Source organism: Platalea leucorodia, assembly GCF_965183815.1.
Source record: "Platalea leucorodia genome assembly, chromosome: 5".
NCBI classification, from domain to species: domain Eukaryota; kingdom Metazoa; phylum Chordata; class Aves; order Pelecaniformes; family Threskiornithidae; genus Platalea; species Platalea leucorodia.
Genome location: NC_138827.1, coordinates 94,485,900 through 94,498,413, shown reverse-complemented (window position 1 = coordinate 94,498,413; position 12,514 = coordinate 94,485,900). Strand labels below are relative to the sequence as shown.

At 43.2% G+C, this 12,514-nt stretch overlaps 1 protein-coding gene across 2 annotated transcripts in view; it reads right to left on the bottom strand.

Moving 5' to 3' along the window:
- Positions 1-10,050, bottom strand: part of MGAT5 (alpha-1,6-mannosylglycoprotein 6-beta-N-acetylglucosaminyltransferase) — a 133,323-nt gene extending 123,273 nt beyond the window's left edge. For both annotated transcript variants that reach the window (XM_082311865.1, XM_082311863.1), the window contains exon 1: positions 9,963-10,050. The gene's annotated coding sequence lies outside the window, so the exon portion shown is untranslated. The remainder of the gene's footprint in view (positions 1-9,962) is intronic.
- Between the last annotated feature and the right edge of the window lie 2,464 nt (positions 10,051-12,514).

Genomic DNA, 12,514 nt, shown 5'->3' with positions numbered 1-12,514 from the left:
TATTAACCCTCTGTTAACCTAATGTTTTAAGCAGTAATAAGAACACAATCTTCTAAATTAGGCTGATGTTCAAACACTCCAAGCCAGCACTGTCACCGAAAGCAGCACCTTTACCCTCTCCAACCTCCTTCCCCAGCCTATACGACTAAAAGGTGAAGACAGCTAGGGAACGTTGTTATTCTGAAACATGATCGGCCAAATGCCAGAAAGCCATTTACAGCCACAACAGTTTGTCAGCCAGTTCTCTGCACTGCCACATAAATGCACCGATCGGAAATGGGGAGAGTTTGGTATGAGGGCATAAATTTAATCTAATTGCAGTCTTGGTAAAGACCAGGAAAACTGATGACATTCCCATGTAAAAGCACCAGCAAATGCTGGTGTTAATTCTCCTCTGATCAGAGCCCAGAACATTTGATCAGCATAAGGTACTACAAATTATAAAATAGCATTATAAGACTACTGAGTTACACGGAGTATTCTGAACACCATATCCTGAAGTACCAGATTATCAGCTGGGCAACAGAATTCAAGTTTGCTGTATCCAATGGGAACAATACTCAGGGGTAGAACAAGACTTGAGGTACAAACAACAGTCTGAATAGAGCCCAAGACAATTCTAACAGAACAGAGTACCAATGGTGGATGGGGGTGGGGGGTGGGGGGGTGGAATCAGTCGTTCAAATACATGGGATGTAGAAAATTTGTACTTCAAATGTAGGGAAAAAAGCCCCTTGCTAATTTACATTTTTTTAACCCCAAATTATGAGAAATTAGATTCTTCGGATCTCCATCTAACCCCCCTTTTTTAGGTCTAAGAAATGCGAAATTTATGTAGAACAGTTTTCCCCATATATTTAAATTATAGTACTATTTTTCAAGTACAGCTTTTTTAAAAGGTATCTTTTTTTCCATTCATAAGACTCACTGTTTTCTTTGCTCTAGATGTGGCCACATGCATGCCAATATCTCAATATGTAAGAAAGTGTTCTTAGACATGTTTTAAGTAGCTTAATCAATACTGGCATTCTTCTGTAACATTACACAGTGCACAAGCTATGCAACCGGTACATATGGAAACTACTATGTCAGGAAATGAATCAAGGTACAAGGACTTTAATAGAAGCTGAACAGAAGCTAAACCTGTTACAAGCTTTTGCTCTGTATCAGCCAGTACAGCCCTCAAAGGAAAGTTTAAGTGCACACTTGGGCCTCATTGTACTAGTTTCAATATACAGAGCCAGAGGTTTAAATAGCATCAACTCAAAAAGAGCTTAAGTAAACTGCAGTATGCCTTTTACACCAGTACAGAACTTTACCCACTGCACTTAAACTCTCATTATATCATTACAAAAATCCATTCCTTTCACTGTAGGCCGATGGCACACTGAATCACTGCTGGTAACATATCAACAGAGTTAAAACAAACTGCTCATTCACTGGACATTCAGCAGCCAGCATGGATCAGCTAGTGAACTAAAATTCCAGACTTCCAGTGGACAAGTACTATTTTTACAGAACTTCACCTCAGCTGCTAGTAAGCAGCAATTTGTAATGGAGTCCAGCAGAGAGGCCAAAACCTTCATCATCTTCCAGCCTGAAGCTCTTCCTTGCTCCCTCAAACATTCTTTAACGTACCTCGGTGAGAATTTTGATAAGACAGGTTAGATGAAAGCTACTGTAACCTTGTCCTCAAAGGAATCATGCATTGTCTTATAAGGTTATCAATCCAGACCCAAGGAGAGTCACTTAAGAGACTCAAAGATTTCACAAAGATTAACAACAGGGGCCATAAAGTGAGTTCGATAAGCTTCCCCAGAAGTCTCAAACCACCGAGATCTAGATTTAGACATATGTCAAATCACTTTGTCAAACACTCACGCAACTCAGTTTCATTTCTCACATCATTAAAAAGTCAGAAGTTTTTATTTTACTGATTATCCAATTGCTTGAACATTTGCCTGCCAAGATACTGAAAAAAATCTGGGAAAGTATTTCAACAAGACCTACAGATTACTATTTTATCTATAAGGACTACAGTCTATATTTCTCTTTAAAGAGAAGTTATGATATCAAAAGAAAGAAAAATATTTTTTTCTAGAACTGATTTATAAATAAGCTCAACTGGTATCTAAGAAAATAGCTATTAGAAATAACAATCTAATATTTGATTTTAAAGTATAAACATAACATATTCATTTAACTTGATTACAGGCTCTTAAAATTAGACTAAGTATTCAGAACTGGTTGATTTTATCTATAGTAAAATAGCTGTTAGCTTGAGTAGAAAAAACACTGGAAGCATTTGCAGCATTCTCCTCCTGCATGCTTTTTTCCAGCCTAGCAAAAGAGAAGTAGCTGCATAACACAAATAGATGTTAAGTGTAAACAGAATGATACTGCATTTCACCATGTTCTTGAAGGATCAATAGTACTGATTGTGAAATTGCATTTCTTGAAGAGAAATACAAGGAGGGAAACTGTTCATTTTTACAAGAACTTACAAAAACAAATCAATGTGCTAAGGAACTGATTGGAATAATGTAGCTTTAATAACCTGGTCAAATATTCTGTACAACCCAGGCTGAAGTCTGAGTGGCAAAGATTGAGGAATCTTTGTGTCTTTTTCTCCCACCCCCCCCAGTGTTCCACATCCTTTTCCTGTTCTGTCAGATCAGGAAACAGAAATGCTGATTTCACTGACAAAATCCTATCAAAACACAGGAGTGACAGTTCTTAATTAAATCTAAGGAGAAAGAAAACCATTAGATATTCTAATTTGGCTATAGGTCTATTCAAATTCAATGCCCAATTTCTAAATTTAGTTTGACTTCCAGACAGTTTAAGTTCTTCAAAAGCCCCTCTCAAACAATTTATTTTGTTCAGTCCTCCAAATATTTTTTCAGATTTTTTCCTGATCTCTGGAACTTTTTTCTACAAGCTGTGCAATAGGGATATGTATTTTAACATTTCCTACCTTAAATTCCATCAACGCACAGAGACTGAGAAATAGTAATTTTTCTGCTCCTACTCATTGGCTGCAAGTATGCCTCTAAGACCTCCACCACCCGAGCATCAAGTTGGTACCTTAATTGGTCTGCTTGCCCACTTGTTTTTTAAACATCTTATTGCTGCCCAAGGAATAGCTATTCATTTTGCAGCACCTCTTCCTACAAAAATAATCTCTGAACCCACTACATGCCTACCATTAGCCAAATGCATTTTTGTCAGGATTGTTAGTGTGTTTCAAAAGCCAAGACGCTGGAGGGTTTCGGAGGTGTCTCTTGATTTTGGCTTTTGGGTTTTTTGGGTTTTTTTGGTATGGGTGTACCTGTGTGTGTGAAGTAAGTGGGAAAGTTTGTATCCACATACAATGTATTAGTACCTACAGAGAACCCTGTTGCCAAGCTCCTTTAGCTTCACTGGAGGAGTTTGCCAAATAGGTGTGAAAGTTTCTGTGTTACGAATATTACCGGTTTTTCCTAGGCATGAAATATACGTCTGCTTAGTTTCTCTTTTTTTTCAGGGAGAAAGTTCCTTTGCCAGGTGGCTCAGAAATTCCAAGATCAGGCAAACAAACAAAGACACAGCAAGGTAATACTCTATATTCCTTTTAGGAAATGGGGGTCCATTTTAATGTACAATTCATACCAAAAGCAAGACAGAAAGAAAACTCATCCTGAGAACCTGAAGGTGATGAAGATCTGGTTGTTGCTGTTTGCTGAATGCTTCTGGACAGACTCTCTGTTTTCTGTATTTATTGCTATTTCAATTATTAAAAATAGCAAGCTTTAATTACATCTAGGCAGAAATGGGCAATTCAAACCAACACTGGGAGAAGCAAACTATTTCATGGTTCATGTTACTTAGAGTAATATTTTAGAGGCATTAGTACTGGAAGCATTTCTTTCAGGCAGAAATAGCCTTCACACTACAGTGCACTGAAACAGAGTGGGACTTTCATTCTACAGTTAGGTCATGCAAACAGTTTCATTCACCATTCAATACAATCATGTAGCCATGTCTTGGTATAGAATGAATGAACAACATCAAACCTGGATAACTACCAGGTTAGAATAAATGTGAGGAATGTTTCTAGGTTTTGGTTTGGGTTTTCTTTAAACAAGTTTTTCAGAAAAAGTAATCAATTGGTATATCTGATACAGAGGTCTAACGGTACAGCATAAAACTTTCTCAAGAGCAACTTAAAGCTAGTATTTTCACTCTTCTTAACCTACAACATCGAAGATTAACTCATTGTACACACTGTACTTGAACAGGAACTATCAAGAAAGACTCATGGAAGTTACTTAAAAGCTTGTTAGGAAGTAGACGATCTGTTCAAAGATTTTTGCTATGAATACCATATCAAAAATGTTCCAAGTTTTGAACATGTAGACAAGTTTTACGTGACAAATGAAACATTTCAGAGAGACCATCTTCAATCAAAACACAAAGTCATTTTACAAAAAAGGTCACTATAGGAGAGTTACATGGGGTCCTTAATACCTGAAATTGTTTCAGGTATATCACATGCATACTACAGCTATGATCTGCAGAGTTCAAAGGAAACTTTCAAAAACTGCATTGAAGCTGCATTCAACGGCATCAGTTCTCTGCAGCAAAGGAACAAACACACAGAGAGAGCAAGGGGGGGGGGGGGGGAAGGAGAGAGGGATAAGACATGGCATTTTAAACCCAAGAGAACTACTGCCTAAGTGAATATATGCAGATACCTTTGTACTAACAAGGATCTTCTGTAAGAATGTGTTAATCCGCTTTAGTCACACATACTGCAGACAAGAGGACTATCGCATAACGTGGTAGAGTCCAAAGGTTCAGGATCTTGAGACATCACATGTACAAAAACCATCCAGATTACAAAATAGGCAGTACAGGATAATTCACTGTGGCTTGTACCTTTTATGACAACTTAGAATCATAGAATCGTTTAGGTTGGAAAAGACCCTGAAGATCATCGAGTCCAACCGTAAACCTAACACTACCAAGTCCACCACTAAACCATGTCCCTAAGCACCACGTCTGCCTCCAGGGATGGCGACTCAACCACTTCCCTGTTCCAATGCTTGACGACCCTTTTGGTGAAGAAATTTTTCCTGATATCCAACCTACTACTTGATTAGTACCTATCCAAATATGCTTTGCTAGGTCCTCAGAACAGGTTATATAAAATGCTGTACCAGTCACAGTGCATGTATGACTTATCTGCTTCCTAGGGAAGGGAGGAACACAACCTTAACAGCCAAAGGAAAGGAAGAAGCAATAAACTTCATTACCTAGCTCTAACAAGAGTGAAGAAAAGGTTTTAGTTATAAAACTATTCTAGGGAAATATAACCACAAGGAATACATTATATGGCAAAAACTTATATATGAAGAAATGCAACAAACAGCATGACCCATGAGCAACAACCAACAAAATCAGGTTCTGCCTGCTACTTGTAACCTTCGTTAAAAGGTAGGTCAAAAGAGGTGGTTGATAACTTTCAAAGATTACAGGCTTTTATCAGGATATAAAAATCAGTAAGACAAACGTCAGTAGGTTAGACTAATAATCAAGGTTAAACAGTTTGGAATGCCTGTGGGATATATGAAGAAATACAGTTAGCTAACAGGAATAAGAGGACCTTGTGAGACTCAAAGGGCCAGGATCACAGGATTCTTAGCTCATACAAACCATAAATAATAAATCAAATGAATCACAGCATTGACTTAAGCTTTCCTCATGAAAAGGCCTTTGCTACTTAGAGTACTCTAAGAGGAAATTGGAGGAATCCCCCAAACCAATTTTTTCTTCTCTGGTCTTTCACTGCAGTGTCTCCCTAGTACACAAGCTGCCACAGATACATAAAAATGCCATAATTTTAGCAGAAGTTCCTTAAAGGAGCTATATCCTGGCCTGAGTACATGCATGGACTTTGGGCTTGAAGGATTCACCTGATTAAAGCCGACAAGACTTCTTGTGCAAGGCAAGAACAAACCCCCACAAATTCATCTCAAGATAGCTTAACCATTCCAGCTTTACTAGAAGAATAAGGCTATCCACCCTGATAAAAGTCTGCATTGTCACAGAAAGCCACTGCCTCACATCTGGGAAGCTGTGTCAGCACTTGTGTTGCCAATTCTCCATCATTATGGTCACTCCTCCTCAACTGCCATCCAGTTAAGAGAGCCTATGTCAATATCCAAAACCCTTCACTGAACTAATGTAAGTTTGTACAAAACTCTAGTCACCTTCTCTTAGTGGCCATGAATTACAGTATGTGAGTTATCAACTCACATGAACAAACAAGAAACTGACAAAAAAGATGGGGTCAGAAGTGATGGACATCAAGCCACTATCAAAACATGGTCTGAATGAGACTTATTCCTCACAGAAATTATACCTCATTTTATCATAGGTCTGGGCTCTTCAAGAATTGAAAGTGAAACAGATAATGAAGCCTGTACAACCTCAATAATGTATGCAAATAACAGGAGGCTAAAAGAGGAAAACAAGAGGAGTTTGAGTGTGCACGCACACACACAGAGGCAAATACAAAATTCCACTTTTTCTTCTGAAGTACAGAAGACAAAAGATTTTTTAGGTGTTGCGTTTTTTTTTGTTTGTTTAAGTGGATGTGCATATCTGGTATATGAAATGCAGAGACGCATAAATACTAACTCAGCAAAAGGAGACAGGAATAAAGGATGACCTTATTCCACTCCAATCAGTTAAGAAATTTTTGAAATTGAAGATGCAGTAATAGCAAAACTACTTGATTTCTGAAAGAGATTCCACTCATCAGATTCCCAGCTGATTAGCACTGTGCAGCACGTTCATTTCCTTTAGCAGATGCTTCCGATGTTCGTTACCAAGAGTTGCTGCTGGAGTACTGCTCTGATTCCAAACCAGGCTAAGCAAAATAGTTCTGCAGACACTTTGGGAATAATGTGACATAAATGAAAGTACTATCAGAACCTGGCTTTTTTGATATTCATCAGATTGTATTTCTTTCCACCATCTATTTAAGAGACGAAGCATACACTGAGTCAGACAATCTATTGCCAAATAACCATAAAGTAATATGTGCCACAAAATCTCCCTTATTACTGCTTTTCCTATCAATAAAACTGCAATAATTCTCCCATTCTCTCACAAAACACGAAGACAGTCTTCCTTAGATCTCAATCTGCTCAGAACATTAACACTATGTTCACATAACCCTTCAAAACACCTACCACACAGCTAATAATCAAGTTACTGTACCAGTGAAGGGCAGTTAATGCCAACTACTCCTGAAGTTCTGTTAAAATTTTAGAGCCAAGATGAGGAAGAAAACTGCATACTAAGCTATTTTATTAAACAGAAGCAAAAGCAGAGTGAACTTTTTAGATAAAAGCAGCATACAATGCCAAAAACATAACCTTGCAAAGAAAAAAAAATAATTCCAAACTTCAAGGGAAATAAGTGGTGCTAATAAAATTCTACATATTATCTCAAGCATAGAAGCTGATGGTATAAAGTTGTGGTTTTTTTTTTTTTTATCAAGGGAAAGGAAGGGAATCTGGTTGGAGGGAGATGACTTAGAATAAAGACGGTTGCTCTCCGATTCTAAGTCATTTTAGGAATTCAGAACACTTCATTATTTTGCCAGATTCTATTTCATTAAGCAGATTGAGGATTTTAGATGATTTGCACCCAGTGTTGCTGGCTGCTTCCTAAGTATTAGGCAGTTTAGCTTTGGGATCTTCTTCTATTCAGTATTCAGTCACTTTGACTTTCAGCATCTTTTCAGTCCAGGCTGTATAAGCTGTCTTCCTCCTGGACAGCAAGATGGATTTATCACCCAGAGAAGAGGAAGCATATGTTCTTATTTAATCCTTATTCTGCTCATACAAAATAAATCCATATTCTATATAAGAACAACAGAAAACAGTTTGCATACATTAAATTATGAAAAACAGACATTCCTTTTAGCAATGTACTGCTCCATGGGCCATTTTAAGAGTAAACTGTTCCTTACATCATCTCATACAGGTAAAGAGCAGAAAGCAGTAGTGAAAGTTACCTTACATTTAACAAAACCACCAGGAAAAAAGATTAAGGATTTTTTCCCTACTATTAAGCTTGGTACAGCCACCAGTAATTATGTGAACTGTGGGTGTTGCAGTAAGCAAAGCTTCTCATGAAGAACAGTCAGAGACATTACACAAAGATGAAGAAGGAAAAAGGTGAATCACCCATTCAGACTAAATTGGACTCAGTGTCCCCAGGCAAAATGGTTTCAACAATAAATAACAAGAACTAACCGGTTCCTCCTTTTTTGAAAGCTTTTCAGTCTTTTATGAAATGGTAAAAGTATTTTGAAAGAACTGAGATCCCCTCATTGATTTGGGAGTAGAGACATACCCCTAAGCCTGCAAAAAACTTCAAATGCTGTCCTCCTGAGGACGCAGATTAACAGATACAGTACCAGACATTCCCTCCACCCTACTTGCATTTTCTACACACAAGGCTGTTCGCTGAGATAAAGCACTTGTACTGCACTAAGTCAAAATTCATGCCTGTATTTAGGATTATGAGTCATGCTGTTGAAAAAGCTATCACACTATTTCATGGGGACAAGGTGACAGAGCTTTTTAGACAAATAGACTGTGTACTAGAATAACATGAATCTCAAGAGTGAGCCTTCAGTTAAAGAGTATTCTATTCTTGCTGCAGTTATCAAGAGAGATTGATGTATCGAGACCTAACGCAAGAATTAAGAATTCATTCTCCCAAATTTACTGACCACTATGCCAGAAAGAGAAATATACACTCAAAATATGAGATTGATACTATAGCGTTTCTGGAAAAGATGGAACCTACACTCCCTATGTTAACAGCGAGGAAAGCCTCTACCAAGATCTAGTTCCTCAAAACTTAGTGACACTTGTTTTCCCCTAATATATTAAAAAGTAAGTTTACCTTAAATAGTTGCTAAAACTCAAGGGAGACCATAAAACGGGCCCCAAAATTCTTGCTTAATATAGCTCTGCACACCTATGCAATCACATCAGGTCAGCCACTGCTTTTCACAGCAAAATAAATCCCTACGATCAAACCACAAGACGATGGGGATGTGTAAGAAATACTGAACCTGGCGAATGAAGAGCATTGCTATTTCTCATCAAATATTTCTCATCAAAGGTGCTCAATGCACCTCTGGCGAAAAAGTAGTAGACATGGCAGACCAAGGCACAGCTGGCACAGAGATGACAGTTTTCAGGAACCTTTTTCTCAAATTCACTTCCTAGAGGTTTACGAAATCTGAAGAGTCAACAAAACCAGCATCGGGTGGAATCGAAAGCTTGTAAATCGGATCGTAACGGGGAGGTTTCAACAGACTTTCGCCCGAGACTCATCCTCCCATCCACGGCAAAACTTGCCACCCGCCGTTCGGTAAAGCCTCCGCCAGCGGGGCTCCGTCCCTCAGAGGCGCGCCCGCCCTCCCCGGCTGCCCACGGCCGCCCGGGGCTCCCCGGGGCCGCCCCCCGCCTCCGGAGACCCCCCCCAGGCCCCGGCTCCGCTCGGGGGGCGGCAGCCGCCGCCCGCGGAGGCGCTCCCCGCCGCGGAAGGTCGTTACGCAAGGTGGCGGGGGGGCGGCCGGGCCGCGGCAAGGACGGGCCCCGCCGCACCGAAGCGGCTGCCTGGGCGGTCCCCCTCCCTCCCGCTCCGCACCCACTGCCGGCCCCGCCTCGCAGCACCCGGGCAGGGGTCGATACGGCCGGGGGCGCGGCCCCCGCCCCGCACGGCTGCAGCGGCCGCGATGGGGGGGGGGGGGGCTGAGGAGACCGCTCTCCTCACGGCCCGCCGAGCCGCAGCGGCCTGAGGGGGACAACGGCGGCGGCGGCGTCCGCCACAGCGGGGCCGGGCGCGGCGCCGGTCCCCCACCACCCCCAGCCCCGGCGCCGCCTCACCTCCTCCGGCGCCGCCTGTGCGCAGCCCCCCGCGCCGGGAGCAGCGCATCGCCCATGGTCCGCGGCGGAGGCCGGGCGCGGGCTGAGGGGCGGCCGCCGCGCCCGCCGTGGGGGCCGGGCCACCTGGAGGCGGGCGGGCGCAAGGGAGCGTCTGCAAACTGCCGGCCGCGACGCAGCGCAGCGCGGCAGCGCCCGCCCGTCTGCAGGCGGCGGGGCGCGGCGAGCGCGCGCGAACGGCCTGCCCGGCCGGAAGCGCCTGTGACAGGCCGAGGCAGAGCGAGGGAGCGTCTGCAAAGTGCCTGCCCCGCGGCGGCGGCGGGGGGGCGAGCGGCCGCCGTTGTGAGGAGAAAGCGGCCGCCAGCGGGTACGGCCACCGGTGCGCAGCCGCCGCACGCCGCGGTGAGTGCGCGGGGGTGGCTCCTGTGGGAAGCGCCCACGAGCCCGCCGGTGAGGCGGCGCCTCTCAGCCCAGTCAGCCCGACGCCCCTGAGGGGCGGCCTCATCTCCCGCCGCAGCCCCAACCTCGCCCTGCCGGGAGCAGGCCGTTTTCCCCTCACACCTGCCTCGGGGCGACCTCGCCCTGCCGGGAGCAGGCCGTTTTCCCCTCACACCTGCCTCGGGGCGACCTCGCCCTGCGGGGAGCAGGCCCTTTTCCCCTCACACCTGCCTCGGGGCGACCTCGCCCTGCCGGGAGCAGGCCCTTTTCCCCTCACACCTGCCTCGGGGCGGCCCGGCGGAGCGGCGGGCCGCGCTCAGGCCTAGCAGAGCCCGCTGAGGGACCGGCGGGGAGGAACGGCCCGGGAAACTGCCGCCGCCGTCGCCTCACGGCGCTGGGCGGTCTGTCAGCCAGAGGTCAGGGAAGCAGGGACGGACAGACAGACAGACAGACAGACATGGCTGGAAGAGCGCTGGCTGACCGCACGCCCGGAATGGCTTCCTAAGAGCCGTCTTCTGCCTTCCACGGGCTTGTCCACCAAAATCTTCACAGCCCCGGCAAACACGTAAGGTTAGGCGTGGATCTGTTGGTCGCAGTTGCAGTTTGGGCCGCGCTAGGTGGATGCATTACATCAGCTGATGTTTTTCTAAGCGTTAGACACACACAGGTATTTTTGCCAGTAGTTGTAGGGTATTCATCTACTTCTTAGGTTGTCTTTAAAACAAACTCTACAAGCTACTAGAGCTTCAGCGTTTGGGAGCCATTAGAGCAAAGGAAGACAATGTATTTTTGTAGTGAGAAGATGACTATATTTTGTAGTGGTGAGACAGTGTCTGTTTAGCATAGCTTCTGGGGAATGGTATGTTTTCCCAAGCCTGCATAGAGACTTAGGGGTAGCTAAATGGAAGATGGGTGACATCTGGTGGCCAATGCTACTCTCTGGTATTAATAGAGGCCTCTTTCATAAGGAATAGACCAAGATTAAAAGTAAAAAATTATTTTTCAGCTTACCTCTACAACCTAATATAAGTTAAAGGAAGAATAGGTATAGCTTGTGATAAGGTGCAGAACTTCGATCAATATTTGTTACAATATTCTTCATATGCCATGAATCATCATAAAATGGTTACACAAAAAAACCCCAAAAAACCACCCAAACCAAAATCAAGTAAACAGGTATGTTTTTGGTGACAATTCACAAAGATCTCTGCTAGTGTTCAATGCTACTCATTTTGGATTTCTCCACATGGGACAGAAAATTGTGGTGTGTACAATGCTTGCTGAAGGATGCTTGTTTGTACGCACAAGCACCTGCAATGATGCTGTGCAATTTGGAGTTTCACTTTTCACCCAGCATTATGCTGTGTTCCCGGTTGGAAACTCACTGGCTTTTAATGAGAGGTTAGGGATTTGAAAATTTTATGAGGCGTTGAAAGATCAAAGCCTTGGACCTCTTTCTGTGTAAGATGGGTAACTTTTAAAAAGATCTGCTATGATTTGCACTGTTTGTGGAACAGGCTCTTGTCACAGAGAAACAAAGCAAGTGAAATCACAGCATTTACAGCTCTTTGATTCTTTTCCATTTATTATGCTTTTAATTGAGGAAGCTCATATGAAGGAGCTGACCTAACATTGCTGTCACTTTTGAGTTTGATATGATCTGTTATAGAAATATTACGGATCAGAAAATAACAATAGTGGTCTCCTAGCAGAGCTCTTACTGAAGGGAACAGTAGATCTTATTAGCTAACAGTTTTCAAACTGAAGTGTGCCAACCAGATCCTCCATTCAGGAATAAGAAGTTACGCTACATATTTTTCAGTATGTATACCTGACATAACCAAATGAGAAAATATGGCAGAGATGAGCAAACTACGTGCATTGATGAGTGAGAACTGTGTAGGAGAGTGGGCTCCCTGCTCAAGGAGCATTTGCTGGGGAAAGGTTGGGTTCTTGGAGCACAGGGAGCAAGAGACTGAGAGAAGAGAGAACATAAACCCCCGCAGCATTAAAGTATTAGGAGGATCTGAGAGCAACCTGGCACTTACATGCTTATTGCTTGTTTTAATGTGTAAAAAGTAGGCCAGCAATTATTCAGATTGAGCTATCTCAGGCCT